Source organism: Mustela nivalis (genome assembly GCF_964662115.1).
Source record: "Mustela nivalis genome assembly, chromosome: 6".
In the NCBI taxonomy this organism is placed as follows: domain Eukaryota; kingdom Metazoa; phylum Chordata; class Mammalia; order Carnivora; family Mustelidae; genus Mustela; species Mustela nivalis.
In genome coordinates this window covers 79,845,634-79,865,795 of record NC_139025.1, presented here as the reverse complement: position 1 = coordinate 79,865,795, position 20,162 = coordinate 79,845,634, and the positions used below count along the sequence as shown (strand labels likewise).

General features: G+C 38.0%; 1 protein-coding gene across 2 annotated transcripts in view; it reads left to right on the top strand.

The window, feature by feature from the left end:
• The window catches only part of SEMA6D (semaphorin 6D), a 573,864-nt gene that overhangs the window by 198,298 nt on the left and 355,404 nt on the right, over nt 1–20,162 (top strand). The window contains exon 2 of one of the 2 annotated variants that reach the window (XM_082734880.1): nt 9,144–9,224. The exons of the other annotated variant lie outside the window; for it this stretch is intronic. The gene's annotated coding sequence lies outside the window, so the exon portion shown is untranslated. The remainder of the gene's footprint in view (nt 1–9,143; nt 9,225–20,162) is intronic. 2 annotated transcript variants of the gene reach the window in all.

Below are 20,162 nucleotides of genomic sequence, written 5' to 3'. Positions count from 1 at the left end.
CTTCTCAGATATACTGTATCTTATATTTGGTCAAAGTCAGGATGCTACCTATGTTGGAGAACAGAGATTTTAAGATACTATGATGATTAGTATTCTATTCTATTAGCACGTTATAGCCCCTCTGCTGATGGGCTTCTCAGGGGGGAAATTTGTGTTTTTGGAGACACCCAGGTAACTACAGCAATAATTTTTGTGATAGGGTTAACAATTTTCTCCACTGTCTTTGGGCTCATGGGGAATATTTGGGGCCAGAGTGAGTTTTCTGTGTTGGGTGCCTTCAGGTTTTCTGCAAAGCTAGCACATGCGAAAAGACCTCAGCCTCTTTTTATCTGCTTCCATTGGGCCCCTCTGACATTGTGCACGTATATCTGTTTTCCACTTGTCTTATTATAGTGTCATTATTTGTTTGTGTTCTATTTTCTCCCCATCCTGAGTGACTTCATTGTGCACCAAACTTCTTTTTATGGATCTTTATTTCCCTAGGACTTACCATAGAACTTGATGGAAGGAAAGAGGGTCAGTAAATGTTTGACGAATGCATGAGTGAACACTGAATGGAGGAATAATCCAACAACTCCTGGGATTCTGAGAGACCTAATATGTTCATCACAGAAGAAATATACCGGAGTGCTACCAGCCTGCAGCAGTGTCACCCTCTAGACAGAGAGAGACATGTAGGCACAGAAACTTGTCCTGTTCACAGGACAATCACAAAAAAGAAGCAGTTATGCATTCTAGGCCAGTCCAGACAGTTCGACTGGGTGGACTTTCCGTCAAGTTGGCAGTACCATCTTGCAGTCCACCGGAGGGAGTTTGAATTTAATGAATAGGAAGCAACAAGCTGTTTTAACAAAAGCTGTTTTTCACAATCCATGTGTTGGCTAGAGAGCTTGCCCAGCTTCCCTGGGGTCTGAAATGAACTTGACTGGTAGACGTGCAACTCTCTTCCTTGCACAATCTTTGTCTGAAAAGGGCCTATGGAAAAAAATGTGAACGTGAAGAGAGAACCCCGTAAGTACATACTGTGCACACACAGATACACCTATTTTCAGAGGGGGCAGTAGCAAATTAAATGCTGAATGGGCTTCATCTCAGTTCAATTCAATTCAATCAAAATTTAGTGAGTATGTACTTGATGGGGAGATACATGAATAATTAATGAATAATTAAGACACTGTTTCTTCCTTTAAAAAATTCACAACCTAGTACAGCAGAAAGGCTGGTAAACTAATGACTTGTAACAGTATATGATGAATGCAATAATAGAGGTGAGCTGGGTCCAGTGGTAGCACAATGGAGGGAATAGTTAGCTTTACCCGAGTTTGTCTTGAACCATGTGTAGAAATTCTTTGGCTAAATGGGTTGGGCTGGGGGAGAGACTAGAAGGGAAGGAAAGGACTCTCTAGTTTGAAGCAAGAGCATAAGGATGTGAAAGAGCTTCAGGGAAAGGTGGCGTGTTCCAGTGGGGACTACTGAGTGTTCATTTCATCAGAAGATTGCTCTGCTTATGGAGTTTGAGAGAGGATTCCTGCTATTATATATAGGACAGATTGACAAGAGGAAACCCCCTAAATAGGAAGGGCAGCTAGGAAGCTATTATGCCAATTTTAGGGTGAGAGGTTTAGGATCCCAGTTAGAATTATGGCTGTGAAAATAAAGAGCGAGACTTTCCAAGGTAATTCTAAAGAAGTGATTCTCAACCTATCTTTCTTTCTTTCTTTTTGGATATATTTCATTATTGCCATGATTATTTTTATTCTCAAATCATTCCATTTTTAAAAAATTTTGTTATGTTAGTCTCAACTTCCTTTCTGTATGATAACTTTGAGAAATAAAATATACACGACTCTGCAATAATCCTAGTACACTACATTAGTGTTTTTAGAAAGAACATGGGGGTATTACCTGGAAAATCACCCTAGGTGATTCTGGTATATAAACCATCTTCTAACCACCCCCAACAAGGATAACCCCTATTCCAGAAGAAAAAAAGAACTTTGTGAGCACTCAGAAGTAGAGGGATTATGATTGAAGATATAAAAAATGTTATCATTTACTGAGAACCTACAATGACCTATGTTCTGATCCTGATAATAGCATTATAGGGTAAGTATTCATCCTCATTTTACCGAGGAGGGACCTATAATTCAGTTAGATGCTGAAACTTGCTCTAGCTCCCATTACTACCAGAGGCTATACCTGAATTTGAGCCAAGGACCATCTTATTACAAAACCTAAGCTCTTTGCAGCATGTAACACTACTTCTATCTTGAGAGCTTTAAACCTGTGACCTGAGAAAGCCCTAACATTATAACAGAGGGGTGTCCTTTATAGTAAAGAACAAATTGGCAAAGGGATAAGTTTCAGTACCCTGATCTGTTGCCTTCTAGAGATAGCTTTTTTCCCCTCTGATATCACTACTATAGTATGCCAAAGAATGATGGAGAATCATTCTAATTTGCTAGAAGCATATGATAGGGAAATGAGGGAGTCATTCATTCATTTTTTTCAATTAACATGTATTTATTAAGCTAATATATCTTTGGTATTTTGCTTGTATAGAGAATAAAAAGGTATATTTATAGGCATTGTTCTTGCCCTCCAGAAATTCATAGCTTTGTGCAGGCTAAAACATGTAAGCTACAATTCCAGTAGTGAGTGCTAAGTGGTCAAGTAAAGATGTGTGCAGTGTTATGAGAATAAAGCAGAGGGAATAATCAGCTCTGTCCTAGAGTTTGAATAAGTCTTCAGCCAGCTGCTTATGTGGCAGCTGTTTCTTAAGAGAATGAATAGGAAGTTTGCCCAGTGGAGAAGTGAGAAAGGAAGAGGGGACAAGCAGAGCAAAGGCACAGTATACTGCACGTGTTTTAGAAGATGTAAGAAGCTCCGGGTGGAGAGAAGTGATTATAAAGGACTTTGTATTCTCTTCTAGGAGCAGGAATCTCATCCTGGAGTAAGGTGGTGTTGGTAGGGAGGAGGTGTGAAGGAGTTGAGAGAAATGGCAAGAAATTGGTGTCTCAGAAAAACATTTTGAGAATCAATGGGGGAAAGATTGGACTGGAGGAGAATGGTGCCAGGAGAGCAGGATCAGACCCTAGAGTCCCACGTCCCCACGTCAAGGCAGAGCCTCAGTCCATCATAACTATGCACCCCCAGCCTTCACACACTTCTTCAGAGGGTTAAGAAATTTTACAGGTCAGGTGTGAAGAAGAAGTTTTGCCCAGCCCTTGCTAGCACAGAGAGTCCAAGGTCTAGGGCTGCTTACCTGCTTATAGAGTGATCAGTGCCTCAGGGCCTTTCCCATAGCAACGAATTAGTCCTTGACACCTAGACATTCTCTCTACTTTTGTTTTTGCTTCTCCTGTTGCCTAAAGGCTCTTCTTCTGACTTGCATAATTCCCTCATCTACCCGGAATGCCTAATATAAACTCTGCGGCTGCTAATATTTCATTGTCATCTTCAGCTCTATTCCATCTTTCTCTCAATCATTCTTTAGAGCAGGGATGTCATCTAGAGGGGTTCTGCAGCGTGCATAAATGAGTTATGAATCCTCGTGATTTCAAGAGGGTTACCAAATCCCTTTCAGCAGAACCAGGCATCTGGGAACTCCAAAGTGTGAAAAGGACATTATGCATATGTATGCAGAGACACATGCCTTGCAGCGCTTCCCAAGAACACACCACGTTTTCATTCACACAGGCGCCATATGCAAAAGGACCCTGCTCTTGGAAAGGAAGAGAACTGTAACATATCTTTTCTTCATTATCTTCTCTTCACAGTTCTTCAGTTTCCTTTTTCTGAACCCATGAAAGAAGTATGGTAAGGGTTTTTGGAACATGTACATTAAGTGTTATATACAGCTCTGCGCATACGTGGCAGGTAACCATCTCTGGTTACAGGAGAAAGTGAGAAAAGCAACAAAGCTCAGTCTGCATAAACACAACAAGGAAAACAAAGTCAAGTACCTGCATTAGTTGACATAGATCATTTTGCCCGAACTACACAATTATGGAGAGTGGTACTAACAAATTTCGACAGAAGTGTCCAATAACTTGAACTTTCCTAGATTTCAAAGTGTAATACTGGGGCCTCACAATGTCATAAAAGGCAGGACGTGGCAGGCTAAGGAGTCCAGATGCTCAGGCAGTGAGGACGGCTCTGGAAATCATATTCCTTTATTTAAAGACGTGAGGCCGGATTTTGGTTGAGAATGTGGGCTTTAAGTCTGGTTTTGAATCCTGCTCTGGTCCTGACTTGCTCTATGATTTAAGCGAGTCATTTTACCCACTTTAATCCTTGGGTTTATTTCATTTGTATGAAGGTGATAATGCCTACTTCATGCAGTAGTTATGCAGATTAAGTATGCAAATTTACATAGCCTTTGCAATGGTGTACCGCCCATAGCAAGACCTCAATAACTTCAACTTTGATTGTTTTTACTTTGTTACATGTCTCTTGAACACTTCATTGAACTTCAGTTTCCTTAGTTAAAAAATGGTTCAAAAATATAAATAAATAAAAATTGGATGAGTGAAAACCTTAGTTTTTGTGGATATTAACAGTGTGTGTAAAGATACTTGGTAAAGTGAAAAATTCCAAATATCCAGAAAGTGTAGTTATTGTCATTATTTTAATGGTACTTGGGCTGTCATTACAGAAAATTTAGGAAAGGTCCATTTGAAATAGATACAGAATGTTACTATTCCTCAAAGAAACAGGTGCATTCACCCATCACATCCCATTCCTGTCTACCTTTTGGTGTGCAAAGCCGCCAAATACCTGCTGCATGTATAAGATGGATAAACTTTGAAATAAAGATCAGGACGTCCTCTGTTCCCTCTGAGAGTAGTGTTTACAAGGGGGAGACTTGCCGATTTTACTTTTTACTACTGCTCCACTATTGTCATTCCTGCAGCTTGAAGTTAGAACGTGATTACCAAGGCCCATCTGACTGCCAAGCAGCCAGAAGCTCAGATGCTTGCAAATTCCACCAGTCTTCATCACTTCCTTTTCCACAGAGGTGGCACTTTCATGCCTTTCTTCATCCTCTGGGGAACTGGTCTCAGAAGCAGGTCTTTGACCACGTTGTTGGGGATCTGGGGGTTTATTGCCATGGCTGCCCAAATCCCCTTTCTCAGCGAATTTCTGTCCTTTGACTTCTGTCCTTTGACTTCTCATGCCTGTGACTCCCGTGTGGAAGTAGAGGGAACTGGTGGATAAGAACTGCCTCTGACACCGTCTTGTATCCTCAGACAGAGCTGTGTTGGAACCCCACTTCTCCCGGCTGTCGCTTGCAGTTGTTTGGCCTGGCTTACGTTATTTATTCACTCTGATACTTGCTCACTGTACTTGTAAATGATAATATATATAATATAATAGGTATTATTATAGTTTTAATTATTTATTAATTATTTAATAACATAATATAAAATGTTATCTACTTATATATCAATATATATGATAAATACATATACTGAGCAGGATTTTTCTGAGAATCCGTTGAAATAATGTACTTAAAATATCTTCCAAAGAACACTAGTGCAGAGCAAATGCTTTTTTGCTCTCCTGTTCTTTCCCTTTGATTTGTAATAATTCATTAACAGTTATTCTGCAATTTTGGCTCTCTAGACCACTCTTTCCCATGCATAAAATGAAGTTAAACTCAATGACTTATAATTCCTGTACCGTAGTGAAGTTCTAGAATTCCTACAGTTCAAGTGCTGTGTGAGAGGAATAAATGAGGTTGCTCTGCACATTCCTAGGTAGGTGGGATAAAGTCATAGTGATTGAACAGGGAGAATTTGATCTAGCTACTATTGAATAAGTATAATTATGATAAGCAAATGGGTATTGACAGAAAGAGGAAAGACATACAGAGTCTAATGCTTTTTTAGGTTCAACAAAAGCTGTTTGGATAAACTGATTCATTCCAAGGTAATAGAGATTCTCCTGAGCTGTGTTTGTAAATTTGAAAAAGGGCAACTTATAGGGAGCATGAGTTTTTTTCTTGGGAAGGCAGTATTTCTCCCTGGCCCTTAGTCCACCCTGGCAGGAGTGCCGCAGAACTTCCAGGAGGCACAGTTCCTTGCTGGGCAGTAATCTTCATGAGAGCAAGGACTTGGTCTGTTGTTGCCAGGCATACTTGCTGATAATTGACTTTTGGATGAGTACATGAGTATCAGTGATGTACCTAAAATATTAATGCCTGAATGTGGAGTAGGATCCAGAAGAAGAGAACCTAGTGATCATTGTATAATAGCAAGTCTCCTGGAACACTTCCTGAAGGTACCCCAGAGCACTTTTGCAAATGCTGATTATTTATTTTTTTTAAGCTTGTAGACAGCATTTTCTGGTCTGTCATACAGCTGTGAGTGTGGGAGCACAAGTCTCTGGGGACCTGAGCATATGTTCTCTCCCTGTGAAAACCTGGGAGAGAACCCCAAAGGATACATTGTACCCCTCTCCTAGCCAAGAAAGGAAAATCCTGCTTGAAATGCTCCCTTGGTCAATGAGTAAAACTGTGAGCTGGGAATTCAGCTTTATAAACTTTTCATGTATTAGAATAAAAGTAAATTGATGTATGAGGCTAAAATTCTGTATTCAATTCTCGATCTTTAACCATAAAGTGTTTTATGAAAACCTCTCTAGGCTTTATTTTTCTCCCCCATAAATAAGGAGATTAAGCCAATGGACATGGCAATATACCTTCCATGTCAGTCCTCCCAGTTGTTGCCATTTTATCGGCATTTCCTAGAACTGAGGAGCCAGAATAATACTTAGATTTTTCTGGTTCAGCTTTCTCATTTCACAGATGAGAAAACTAAGGTGTAGAGAGGTGAAGTCTACTGCAGAAGGCCACAAAAAGTGTTAGAAGCAGAGCTAGGATTAGAACCAACATCCTTAGGCCACCAATCCAAAGGTTCTTAACCTTATGAGTCAGTGTCCAACTTTAATAATACCATGACAGCTGTAGACCTTCTGGGAGTGGGGGATGGGATGAGAGCAAATGCCTCATAGGGGAACACATAACATTTGCAAATTATTTAAGCTGGCAAATTGTGGTGGTGATTCCAGGATTCCAGGCGAAAAGCCTTCATGCTGTGCTGTATTACTCAAAGTAGATGTTGTAATCAGCTGTTAAAAAGCAACATAGTTACATGTGAGAGAAAGTGTGGCTTTGGCTATTTTATTTTATTTTTTGTTTAATAACTTCATTTGTGCAGAAAGCATCTCAACACAACTGGAACAAGTTTGTTCCATCTCAACACAACTGGAACAAGCTCTCTCCAAATAAGTCTTACCTGTTTGGTTGTTGGCAGTGTCTGATTTTTAAAAAGCCAATTCCCTTTTTAAATATCACAGCTGTTGTTCCTCTTACATATACTTTTGCTAAATTCAGTGTTTGGCTTATCTCAACCATAGCCAGAAAACACAAGAAGGAGCTGGCTAAAGAGAAAAGTTTTTCTCATTAACTGGGTCTGAAATTGGTCTCAAACTGAATCTTTGGGTTAGGTGTATTAGGGTGATCTGTCTTCCTTGAAAATATATAGTTCTGGACCCTATGCTAGATCTCTTGATTCAGAATCTTTAGGAACTAGGGCCAAATCTTTATTTTTACAAAATTCTGAGCACTTCTTATGCATACTTACATTCAAGAATTGCCTTCCTCAATATTTGCCCAAACATTCTCATCTTTAATAATACGATTCTAGTGCTCATTCTACCCTAAATGACTCTTTGGCGTTTAAATGTTAAGGTAGTACAGAATTCAGAAAGCATATATGAAAAACATAAGTATATTTTGCTAAAGTTGGTAATCTTGCATTTTTCCAACAAAATATTTTTTCCCCCTCAGCTGAAATACATGGGGCTGTGCTATGGATAATGCCATGATAGGCACTGTGCAGGGTATAGAGACTTCTCTGTGGTCCTAATGTGAAGGGCTCATTTTTATCTTCACAATTGCATATATTCTTGCCATTGAAGAATTACTTCCATAGTTCTGCTTTTTTTTAAATATAAAAATATCAGGTGTATAATTCCAAAAATTACTTTAGCAAATGGTAAATATAAAATTTATGTCTCCTCCTAGCATTAAACAAACTAACACGCACACTCATATCCTGGTAGAATAAAAACCTATAGAAGTATTACTACGTTTGATGTTTTCTAACTTTAAAATACCTTGGTTCTGAAAGTGAAAGAAATAAATGTGTGGTAAGCAAGTGGATGGATATCTCTTACTCTGAATGAAGCTACAGAGTTACCTCAACGCATTTGAAAATATGTCTCCGTTACCCTCCCACCAGCGAAAGACCTGGAATGCCCGAGTGTATTTGAAAGATCCTAGTCAGTTGAGGGTCACAGGCTTTGGGTTAAGCCCGATGGACAATCCATTCTGACCTAAGGCTTCTCTGGTTTTTCAAGCAGCTTCAGGGTGGGTCCCTAGAGATGTTCATGTATCTACTTTTCACCCTCCTGTATTCAGGTTTTGGATTCTCGAGTTTCCCACTGGGCTCATATCCTTTCTATTTCTGTATAGCAATTTCTGGTTTCAAATCCCTCTAGTTAAGTAGTGTAGTCAGATCTGTCTATTCTTACCTGCAAAGCTTCTATTCTAAGAGTGATAGGGAGAACTTGGAAGCCTCTCTGGAGTAGGAGTATAGGACATCCTTGGGGTCCTATATTCACTCTGATGTGACACCCAGTCAAAACCCAGATGCTCTGGACTATCCAATGCTTGGCTCATAGAATGTCCACAAACTTTTCAGTCATGTAAACATATACTTCATTAAGACTGGATTTGTTCCTTTCCTTTCCATGGAAACTGTGTCCCTATTGTAGGTTATTAAAACTACCCATGCAGTGTGCACCATTATTCTTTTTGCTTACATTTATGAATGGCATGTTCTCAATAGGAACATCCAGGTGGAGATCAATAATCAGTCTCCTAGTTAGGGAAGGAAAAAAAAAAAAAAGAAAATCCATTGGTGCACTGCATTCAGCTGTGTTTAAGAGGTCTTATCATTAAAACAGCAGCAGGCATTCATAAACCAAGCTTGCCGGCAGTGCTAGACATGCAGGATTAAAATAATCGTCCATCAGCCTCTGTCTCATAAACGTTTTCCTGTGACTTTTGGCAGGATCACCAATCTGAGCATATGCCAGTTGACATGGGAACACTGAGGCCAGCAATTTAAGGATTTTCACATTTATCTGCAGAGGTAAGATTTAAAGATATAACAATGAAGGACATTAAATAATACTGGGTTTTGGCTTTTTGCATTATATATGAAAGTGAAGTTGTTTACATGTAATATTTTTTTTGACCCATATGGGTTTCTGTTCCATTACCCTGTATAAAACCAAAATAAACAGAAGAAAAATCTATGGTCCATAAATGTTGAATTTAGAATTTTTTGCGTTGGTGAAAATAGGGAAACTAAGTAATACCAAGATTTTTTAAAAATCTCTGTACAGTTGGACCAAGTGGGAGAAATAGTTTCCATTTTGAACAATGAAACTGTTTGTATTCAGAAGAGATATGATTATTAGGGCACAAAGGAACACAAAAGTTAAAATCATTGGGAAAAAGGAAAGGGGATGTGATTCTGTTTTCAATACCTTATGGTTCAGTCATAGACTCAATATGGGTACAGAGACTGGGTTTCTAAAAAAATCAAATTGGTAGTCAATCAGGTGATTGCATAAAAATGAAGACTGCCTGATGTTGATGGTGTGGTGATGCACTGGATGCTTGTTGATGTCAGAGGCACAACCCTATGATGTTCCTTAAAGACAGTCATAATGATGAAGATGTTGGCAGATGGATAGTAAATTGTGTTATTAGGAGTTTGTTTCAAAAAGAGAAGTCTTCCACTTTGTGTGTATTTACCTATATGTGTCACACACACACTCTTAGATCTGAGATCAAATAAAATACTGAATAAAATATTAATTATATATTCCATATTTTATGGTATAGAACAGAGGGTCTAGTTACATTTCAAATGTAAAGTAGAAAATGTATCATGACGTGGTTGACTGGAGTCCAACAAGATCATCTATGCACCAGGTAGATTCTTTGGCCTCTGAACTGTTGAACTGAAAAGGTTACATTTAGTAACAATAGTCATTCCATTACCAACTTCGGGGTTAGCCAGATCTTCATAGGGTGAGACTATATTCTGCATTTTTTAGTTCTCTGATGGCTACCATCTTAGTTTATTTTCCACATGTGTTTGGGTCTCCATTTTCATTTGTCCCTGTAGCAGGTCCATGACACATTGAACAAAATGTGACTTAACCAACTTCTTGGTCCATTTTTGTATATCACAGATGGCCTTATATCTGTGAATTTTCAAAGAATATATTTTGGCAATTCAGTATTCAGATTTAGTCTTCTGAGTATATTCCTCTCAAATTTCCCTGCTGTTTTATTCAGTTATATTATTGAGGTAACTTTTAGTTTAACAGCTTGTATTCACATAATCTATTTATGGAACAATGGAAGAATGATTATTAAATAGCCTGGAAGATGCATTACTTAAAATTGATACCTGAAAATGATGGCACAACTTAACACTTTCATACATATAAAAGTAAATGAATGTACTATTATGGTTTCTTTTATCTGAATACCATATTCCTTTTAGAAATTAAATTACTTTGTGTTTGAGTTTAATGTTTTATTTCATGATTTAGATGTGCTTTCTAGGAACTCCCACCAAGCTCTAACTCCCATACATAAGTCATGGTTTCTCATATATACATGGAATTTAAGATAACATCCTAATGAAAGTCATTAAATCTCAGATATCATAAGGGCCAGAGTTAAACTGAACAGGGCTTTTTAAAATCCCCAAGTCTGGGCAGTTTGAGGAGAAAAACAAAAGTGAAAGAAACATGCATGTGATTGGCCTTAATGAAACAATAAACCTCCATGGAGGCTGTCTGGTCACTCACTATGACCATGGAAGTCATAGTTTCATCTGAGTTCTATATATCAAAATTATGTTTTCTGTTATCCTTCCAGAGAAGTCCAATAGTTCCTGCTGAACTGATTTGTGTCCCTTGGGGTATGGGAAGTTTTTCTTGAGAGTAGACTTGGAGCGCCTAATCTCTGGAGCTCCTAATCAGAACCAGGTGGTACTGAATCCTTTTGCAACAGTGGTAACACTGACCAGACAGACTTGTTTGGGAAAGAAGACACAGATGTAGGGTGGTATAATAGAGGAATGATTTAGGAACCAATGGACCTAAATTCTAATTCCGACATTATAGTTGACTTAGCTAGAGAAGTTTTTTTGTTTTTGTTGTTTGTTTTTCTTTCTTTTGCTTCTGAAATCTTAATCAACTAACTCTTGTGACTTAGTAAAATGAGGTTAATAATCACTGTACTCTTCTGTAGATTTATGAAAAGATAAAATAATAAATGGGAACCACTTTGAGAAACTTAAAATCATTACACAGAACTTAGTATTGCTAGAAAGTTGAATCCTTATTAATAACACTTGTCTGATTTGAAAATTATGTCAAAAAGTTTCTTAACAGGTCATCATGTATGCCTTCACATTGAACAAAGTCTTACAGCTGTTCTGAGCTCTAATATATTTGCTTTTTCTCTAAATTGTGTTAACTACAAAAGTCAATTGTTATAACTGCCTCTGACTTGTATCTGAACCAATCTCTGGTGTTATGATGCATTGACCCCAAATTTCAGTGTCCTAGAATTACTCCAAAAGGACAGCATGGGTGAGAATGAAAAAATATTAATGATACATTCCTGTCAGCTGGGTAGGAAAGAGAGGATCTCTGGGATTGATTCTTGAGGTGCATAAGTCTTTCCCAGACCTCTCTCACTCTAGTTTTTGTCAGATATATACTTTTTTTTCTTACTAAACCAGAGTTTCTGCTTATCTTCCTGCCCCTTATCTTCATCTCCATCCCTTCTCAGTCTCCTTTCTCCTCTCCTTCACAACTCAGAAAGTCCTTTACTTGTTTACAGTGCAGCTTTTTTTTTTTTTTTTTTGGATACTGACCCACAGCCTTTGACTTTCATAAATCCTGCTTTAAGTGTTTGATATCTAAGCTAAATATACCCCTATAGCCCTGAGTTTACTTTATGACTCCATTTCACTACAAACATAGACAGTCAATATGAACTGGGGGTGGGGAAGTGTCTTGGGCCAAAAAACAGTTTGCTTGAACACACTATAGTCTTTGCCCCTGCAAAGAACAGTTAATCATGTGTCCTTTAGGAATAAAGCTATAATGAATCAAGGAAATACAAATCAAAACCACAATGAGATACCATCTCATGGAGGCAGAATGGCTAAAATGAACAATTCAGGAAACAACAGATGTTGGTGAGGATGTAGAGAAAGGGAAACCCTCTTATACTATTGGTGGGAATGCAAGCTGGTGCAGCCACTCTAGAAAACAGTATGGAGGCTCCTCAAAAAGTTAAAAATAGAGCTACCTTATGACCCAGCAATTGCACTACTAGGTATTTATCCAAAGGATATAAACATAATGATTAGAAGGGGCTCATGTGCTCCAGTGTTTATAGCAGCAATGTGTATATAATGGAATATTACTCGGCATCAAAAAGAAAGAAATCTTGCCATTTACAGTGACATGGATGGAACTAGAGGATTTATACTAATTGAAATAGGTCAGAGAAGGACAAATATATTATTTCACTCATGTGGAATTTAAAGAATAAAACAGATGAACACAGGGGAATTGAAGGAAAAACAAAATGAAAACAGAAGGACACAAACCATAAGAGACTCTTAACTATAGGAAACAACTTGAGGGTTGCTGGAGGGGAGATGGGTGAGGAGATGGGATAACTAGGTGACGGATATTAAAGAGGGGACTTGATGGAATGAACACTGGGTGTTAAATGCGACTGATGAATCATAAAATTACCTCTGAAACCAATAACACACTATATGTCAATTAAATTGAATTTAAAGTTAAAAAGGATAAAGCCATAATTATTAGAAAACATGACCTAGCTAATAAATAGGAAATTCCAACAATTACATGTTACAGAAAATCTTCCAGATTTCCCAGTTTATCTAGTAATGTTAGAGGCAATCAAGGACTATTAATAATGGATGGAGTTAAATATAGTAGTCCAAATTTTTATCCAGAGGGCCAGAGAAGAATGTTAACCTAATGGATGTGGGTCAGAGAAATTGGCTGACGTATGAAATACCAACCAAGTTTATCACCCATTTAGTTTTTTTAGGGATAAAATTTGCACATCATCCAAAGTTCACTGTGAACTTTGTTGTGAAGCTGTATACTTACATGCACTATCATCCTCTTCCATGGTCGCAAGACCTCCAGCTATAGGGTAGCATAATTTTTACCCTCTTTGACTAATTAAACCCATCCTCATTCCTACTAATTTATTCTACTAAGAGGACAAAAGTAACTAATGATCCTTCAAGCTTCAGTATGTTTCATTCTGTCTTTATGTTAGAATCTAGTTTAAATGTTCTTTGGGTCACAAAATTCTGCAGCTAATCTGGAAAAGTAACCAAAGAGAATAAGACAAGAATAAAGTTAAGTATGGGAAATGTTATTTCAGGATACTCCATACAGATTTTTTTGTGTGTTTGTAACTGACCCAATTAGTCTAAAAACTGTGGTTTTTAATCATCAGAGCAGAACATACTACTAAAAATTCAGTGAAACAATTTTCTTGGGATCTAGCTGATCTGGATACTATTATTTTCAGTATTCCCAATTCAAAAGGTAATATCTCTTTTCAATCATTGACCTCTTCTTTTCCCCAAAGGAAAAATAGGAGATGAGATATAATCAGCAGAAAGGAATCCTTAAGAACTTCCCAGTAATGGGATCATGAAATGATGGAAATTGATAGAAATCCAAGTAGGGTCGCTAAAATCTCAGCTGCTTTGATTAGCGTTTCACTGAAGCTCCAGAAAACGACAAGTATTTTCTATTCTAGTCACCCACTATTTCTTTGCAGTGGATCAAAATAATCCATGACTAACAATAGGAACCAAGCAACCACCATATCTGCAATGGTCCCATCTATCATTCAGACATTTTTGGTGTAATAAAGTCAAAAGTGAATTTTCTCCTTTTATTTTTAAGTTTTGCATCTGACAAAATGTCATTAGAGCACAGTGACTTATGGAAAATTGGAATAGATTGAGAGCCTCTGATAAAAGACAATCTTTATATACTGGAGGATTCTCTAGAAATGAGGGGGAAGGGGAGGAATCATTTAATAATGTGTTCTCTGCTGTCTTATCAACCATCTGCAAAAAATTCTAATTAACTATCCAAAGATACATTATAAACATACATTGTAAGGGCACAAATATGATCCTGGAAAACATTTTAGAAACTTAAAAACATAAATTCCGCTTATTTGGGAGTGTCGAGGGCAAGGGGAGCTGAGAAACATAAATTGTGTAGGCATACTATGATTACATCCTAGTATTAGTCAAAGAGATATGTTCTGACAACCTACCCCTAGGTCACATGTGTCAGCTTTTAGACTCTGTCTGCTTATATTAGTGTGTGTGTGGAGGGGGGTAATGTCTGAAAAAGTAGGAAGTTGACATCATCAAAATTGAAACTTTTGCAGGTTAAACAGAAAGGGCAAGATCTATCAAATATCTCTTTCTTAATGGAGTGACAGTTACTGTTAAGATTAAACATGGTAGTTTTAGAATTATTCAAGGATTTACTTTAATCTTGGTGTTTTTGTGTTGCTTAATGAGCTGTATTGTTAATATTGTCACTGCACCACTGTGACAACTGTTGTATTCTAGTATCCCCCCCACCCAAATCCTGACTTCCCACAGGAGATTTCATAGCAAAAATAACATCTCTAAATATTAATTTTCCATGTGAAAAACATTATACCTTTCTGTTTTTTCATTCCCTAGTCCTTCATACACCCATTTATTTGTTGATCCATTCATTGAGCAAATTATTGATCACCAAGTGGGTCTTTCTAGGCATTGTACTGAGGATACTGAAGTAAATCCAACAGATAAAAACCCTTACCTCCCTGGAATACCTTCTAATAATCCTGGAAAAGAAAAATCAATCTGGAAAAATGAGCACTGAGCAAGATACAGATCTAAAAGATGTAGTGTTTATGTATTTTTTATACACCCATATGTATTTTATATATAGATGGGTGCTAAAGAGAAAAAATAGATGTGTTCAGGGCAGAGTGGGACAGTTGAATTTCAGACTGACTTAGGAGAGATTTTCTAGATAGAACTTTTGAGACCTTCTGAAACAAGACTTGAAGGAAATGAGGAAGCACACCATGCTAATACCTAGAGTTTCCTAAGCAGGGAAAACAGCAAGTGCAAAGGCTCTGAGACAAAAGGGTGCCTGGCATATTTGTAAAGCAGCAAGGAAGCCATTGAGGTTGGAGTGAAAAAGGGAGAGATAGTAGGAGATGAGGTCTGAGAGACAACGTGGAACCAGATCATGTAGAGAACTGGTGCCACTGAAGACTTGGTTCTTACCCAGAAGGGAAGGCTTTGGAGGTCTTGGATTAAGGAGTGGCATGATTGATCTGACTTATACTTTTATGAGGATCTGGCTGCCATATTGAGAGTGGACGGTAGAAGGCGACACCTGGAATGGGCAGGCAAGGTATAAGTGGGGAAATGACTTAGGAGCACACTACAGTAATTCTAGTAAGAGGGCAGGATAAGGTTCTATGCCCAAGTGGAGAGACCGGCCTTGACTAAGAGCACTGGCCACTTATCCATCCAGTAATCAGAGAGTTAAGTATAGGCACAGATGTGATAGTAAGAGTATGCAGAAATTTTCATTTGATTATCTACTAAACATCAGGCATATCAGAATGCATGAATGTGGGCACTGAGTGGTTGTCTGACTTTAATAAGGCTTATGATTCCACCAAAGCAAAGACCACCAAAGCAAAAAAGGAGTTGGATATGATTATAGTGATGATCTCCTTGGCAAGGAAACAGGAGAAGATATCATGGGAGAGAAGACCCAGGGACACAAGGAGATTGGATTTTAGGTCCTGGTGGGGTTGCAGAATTGTAGGATTTGAGATATTAAAGGGAATGAGCAGGAAAGACAAGCAGTCACGACCAGAGAAAGGAACATTTGAAGTGGAGATTTTTTTTAGGTGCTGCAGTTACAGTTAACAAGTTCAGAGGTAAGACTGTGTAAGTGAGTGGGTTAGGAATGATGGCAAATGAAATCTTGGAAGAGAGAAAGTCCAGGAACTGAGGATAGGATAGTGGAAGGATCATCATATTGGATATGCAAATGTAAAAAAATATATAGGAGAGGTATTAGAGAGTGATCTTGAACAAGGCACAAAAAATTCCAGCTAATGAAGGGGAAACAACTGGAGAATGGTAGAAGCAGCACTGGCAGTGATGGCGGGTGGTATAGCCTGATGATTTGGAAATGAAAGCTGGGATTTTATAGATGAAGGAGAGAGAATGTTTTAGGTGCAGTAATGAAGAGCAAGGAGGACACCTAACATACTTTCAGCCTCCTTGGTTATAGAAATCTATGAAAGGAAAAGCTACCACTTGGAAGGGCTTTAGTGGAATCAGTGTTATGGAGGAGAACCAGATTTCAACTAGGGCAGAAAGTGGAAGGGAAGTTTCCAAAGGAAGTTGAGAATTAGTAGACTTACTGGTGATTTGACTTAATGTCCCAGAGGGCTCAGGGAAAGGATTTCAAGAGGTATGGGGCCAGAGTCAGGACAAGTAGTGAACAAAATCTTATGGGTGTTAGAGAAGAAAGGACAAGAGTGACTGACATGCAGGGGCCCAGTGATAGCTATCCCGCTGCTCTCACAGACTGTGGTGACACCGTAAGTTTTGGGGGCAAGGAGAGTGATGACTACAAGATTCAAGGATGGCAAAGCAGATTTTTCAAAGAGCATGAAGAGTTCTGAGGTTCCCACTTTGGCTGTTGGTGAGGAAACAGTTGTCTTTCACAAGAGTTGTATGACTCAAGACACACAGATACTTTCTTGACTTGAGCCAAACAGTGGTCTTCAGTGAGGGGGTCTTACACTGAATGGGCTGGCTTCCTCTGAGTTCTGTCATTATAGAATCCAGTGGTTCAGAAGAACCCCCTTAAATTCCTTTATCAGCAGAACATTGCACTTACTCTTTGGCACATCAGATATAGACTTAACTTTGGAATTCATTGTTGAACTTTAATGACCTCCTTTTGTGATTTTTTTCCCACCAACCTACTTAACCCCCTCCCCATTTTTATCTCCTTGCCATTCCTTGATACAGTGAGTGAGTAACTGTCAATGTGACTGTGTTCTCCCCTTTTCTCTAGAAGTACTACTTTTTCTCATTCTGTGCATTCTCTAAAATACTGGTTACCCCATAGTTTTGCTCATCTTCAATGTCACATGCTCTGAACTAAGCAAAGGTATGTATTTTGCAAGTTCTAGTGACCTTTTCCTTTGTCTTGACTTTCTGTCTTTGCAGAACTTTAGCAGAATCATAAATGACTCTCAGCTTTTCCTCTTACCATCTAAGACACTTCTAAAATCAACATTTTGGGGGAGGGGAAGTCATAACATTTTTGGAGGCACTATAGCTAGCCAGTCACTCAATGGGACTAAAATGTAATTTATAGCTAAATCTAATGCTTTAGGCCCAATAGCTCTGAAAATTAAGCCATTTTCTGTTTGTGGCTTTAGGAGCAGGTATTCAGTTCTCTGTAAAAAAAACAAAAAACAAAAAATATATATATACACACATACATACAAAAATAAAAAATATACATATGGATTATGAGTAGAATGGGGTCATAGTTACTGACACAGACCATTAGTATATCACTGGGATTATTGTGAATTATAAAATTGTTTTTTCTTTTCTTTTCCTACAATGTAGAGATACTGCAAAAATCCTAAAATGTAATATTTTTATACTTTTTATGGGAAGCAAATGCTGGGAGACAGTGATGAACACATGATTTAGATGAATGAACTTTTCTTAACAGTTAAAATTATTCATTATTCATTCTTACCTATACCATTGGTTATTTCTCTATCCCCACTGCAAGATAAGATTCAATCTTCTTGTTATACTCCTCAGTCTCCCTTAATATGGTTCCCAGCAGCTGCAGTATCTGAAGCAATGTGATAGAGTTAAGAGCATGGGATATGGCATCCAAAGAGTTGATACTTGAATTCTGGCTTCGCTACTTAACCAGCTGTCCAATGTTGAGGAAGTTACCTGAGTGTTATTATTCTCTGTTCTCTTAACCCAGGGTTGCTGTGTGAACTGCTCTATTGTATCTGAAAGTGTTCAGCACACTGTTATAAACTGTCTGTGCTCAATAAGTATGCATTCATCCTGTGCCCCTTGGTGTCAGCCTCAGGTATTTGGCTAGCTTTCCTGTTTTCTGGCCTCCTCCATTGTTGACTCCTTTTTTCTGCTTTCCACTTGCCCAGTGAGTGTGTGCCGCGTTAGATGGGAAGGGGAGGTGTTTGGAGTCTCTCGTTTAGATAAGGAGGATGTGAAGGAAATATGCGAATGATAAGTATGAAAAAAACTAAGTATTTATGGAAAAGAAGGGAAAGATGACATGACCGGAATCTGAGTATTAGCTGATCGTGTAAAGTTTTCATAAACCAAACTTCTAGCAATGTCCGTCATATGTAGAACCACCAAGGAGCAAAAACCTGCCAAATAACATTGGCTGTCTTTTCTAAAATCTGTCAGTTTAATAAAATAAAATGTTATTCTTTTTTGTATAACTATAGATACATAATTTTTATGTATAATTTTATTTCTTGATCTGTCTCCTTTATGCATATAAGATAGCATAGAACTAAGAAGAGCTAATGCATATCAGATAGCATAGAACTAAGAAGTGTGTTTAAGATCTAGGAAGACAGAAACAGATTAGTGAGCAATAAGAATTCAGTACCACAGTATTAAAGTATTATCATCATCATTTTGATGATGATGATAATATTTTTTAAATTTCAAGTTTTTATTTAAATTCAGTTAGTTAACATATATAGTAAAACTGGTTCAGGTGTAGAATTTAGTGATTCATCACTTACATACAACACCCAGTACTCATCACAAGTCTCCTCCTTAATACCCACCCCCCATTTCATGCATCTCCTCCCCCACCTCCCTCCATTAACCCTCGGTTTATTCTCTATAGTTAATAGTCTCTTATGGTTTGACTCTCCTCTCTCTTTTTCCCCCTTTCCCTTCCCCCATGCTCATCTGTTTTGTTAATATTATTGTTTTAGAGAACGAGAACTAAAGGGGCAGGTGATTTGAAATGAACATTTTCCTGTTTGGTATTTCTTATTTGTTTTTGCTGCATATTATTAGTCTTCAATCATGCTTCACTGAATTAAAAAGCGAACCTAGGGGCGCCTGCGTGGCTCAGTGGGTTAAAGCCTCTGCCTTTGGCTTAGGTCAGGATCCCTGGGTGCTGGGATTGAGCACATCATAGGACTCTCTGCTCAGCAGGGAACCTGCCTCCCCCCCTCTCTCTCTGCCTGCCTCTCTGCCTACTTGTGATCTCTGCCTGTCAAATAAATAAATAAAATCTTAAAAAAAAGAAAAGAAAAGAAAACCCGAACCTAGTATTTGCCATCCTTAAGTGACTAAGTGAAACTCTAAACAGAAGAGATGGTTGAAACAGATAAGTTTCCAAGCTCAGTTTCTTGATTGATATTGTCTTTTCAAAACAGTTGGGTATTCCATGTCATTAACATAGCAGGGAGAAAAAGGGAATATATTCTGCCCGACTGTGTCTCTTTGGTCATCTTTTCACACTCCATTAGAGGCTTTATCCAACTTTTGTATTCAGATGATTGTATTTTTCTGGTGCTAGAAGAAACTTCAATGAGGACATGATGAATGTCCATATTAAATTGGATCCCCTTCCTCTTTTTAATTAAGTTCATTTAAATTTAATTTTGTAATTTTACTTCAGTAAACCATCTGACTCCAGATGTTGGATGCACATTTTCTTATTTCTGTTTCCACATAATTGTACCTGTAAAAGATTTATAGCTGCAGGAGACATTTTGGAACCTTTAAGAGCATTTTCGACATATGTTTCATGGATGACTGCTAACATGAGCAATTAACATC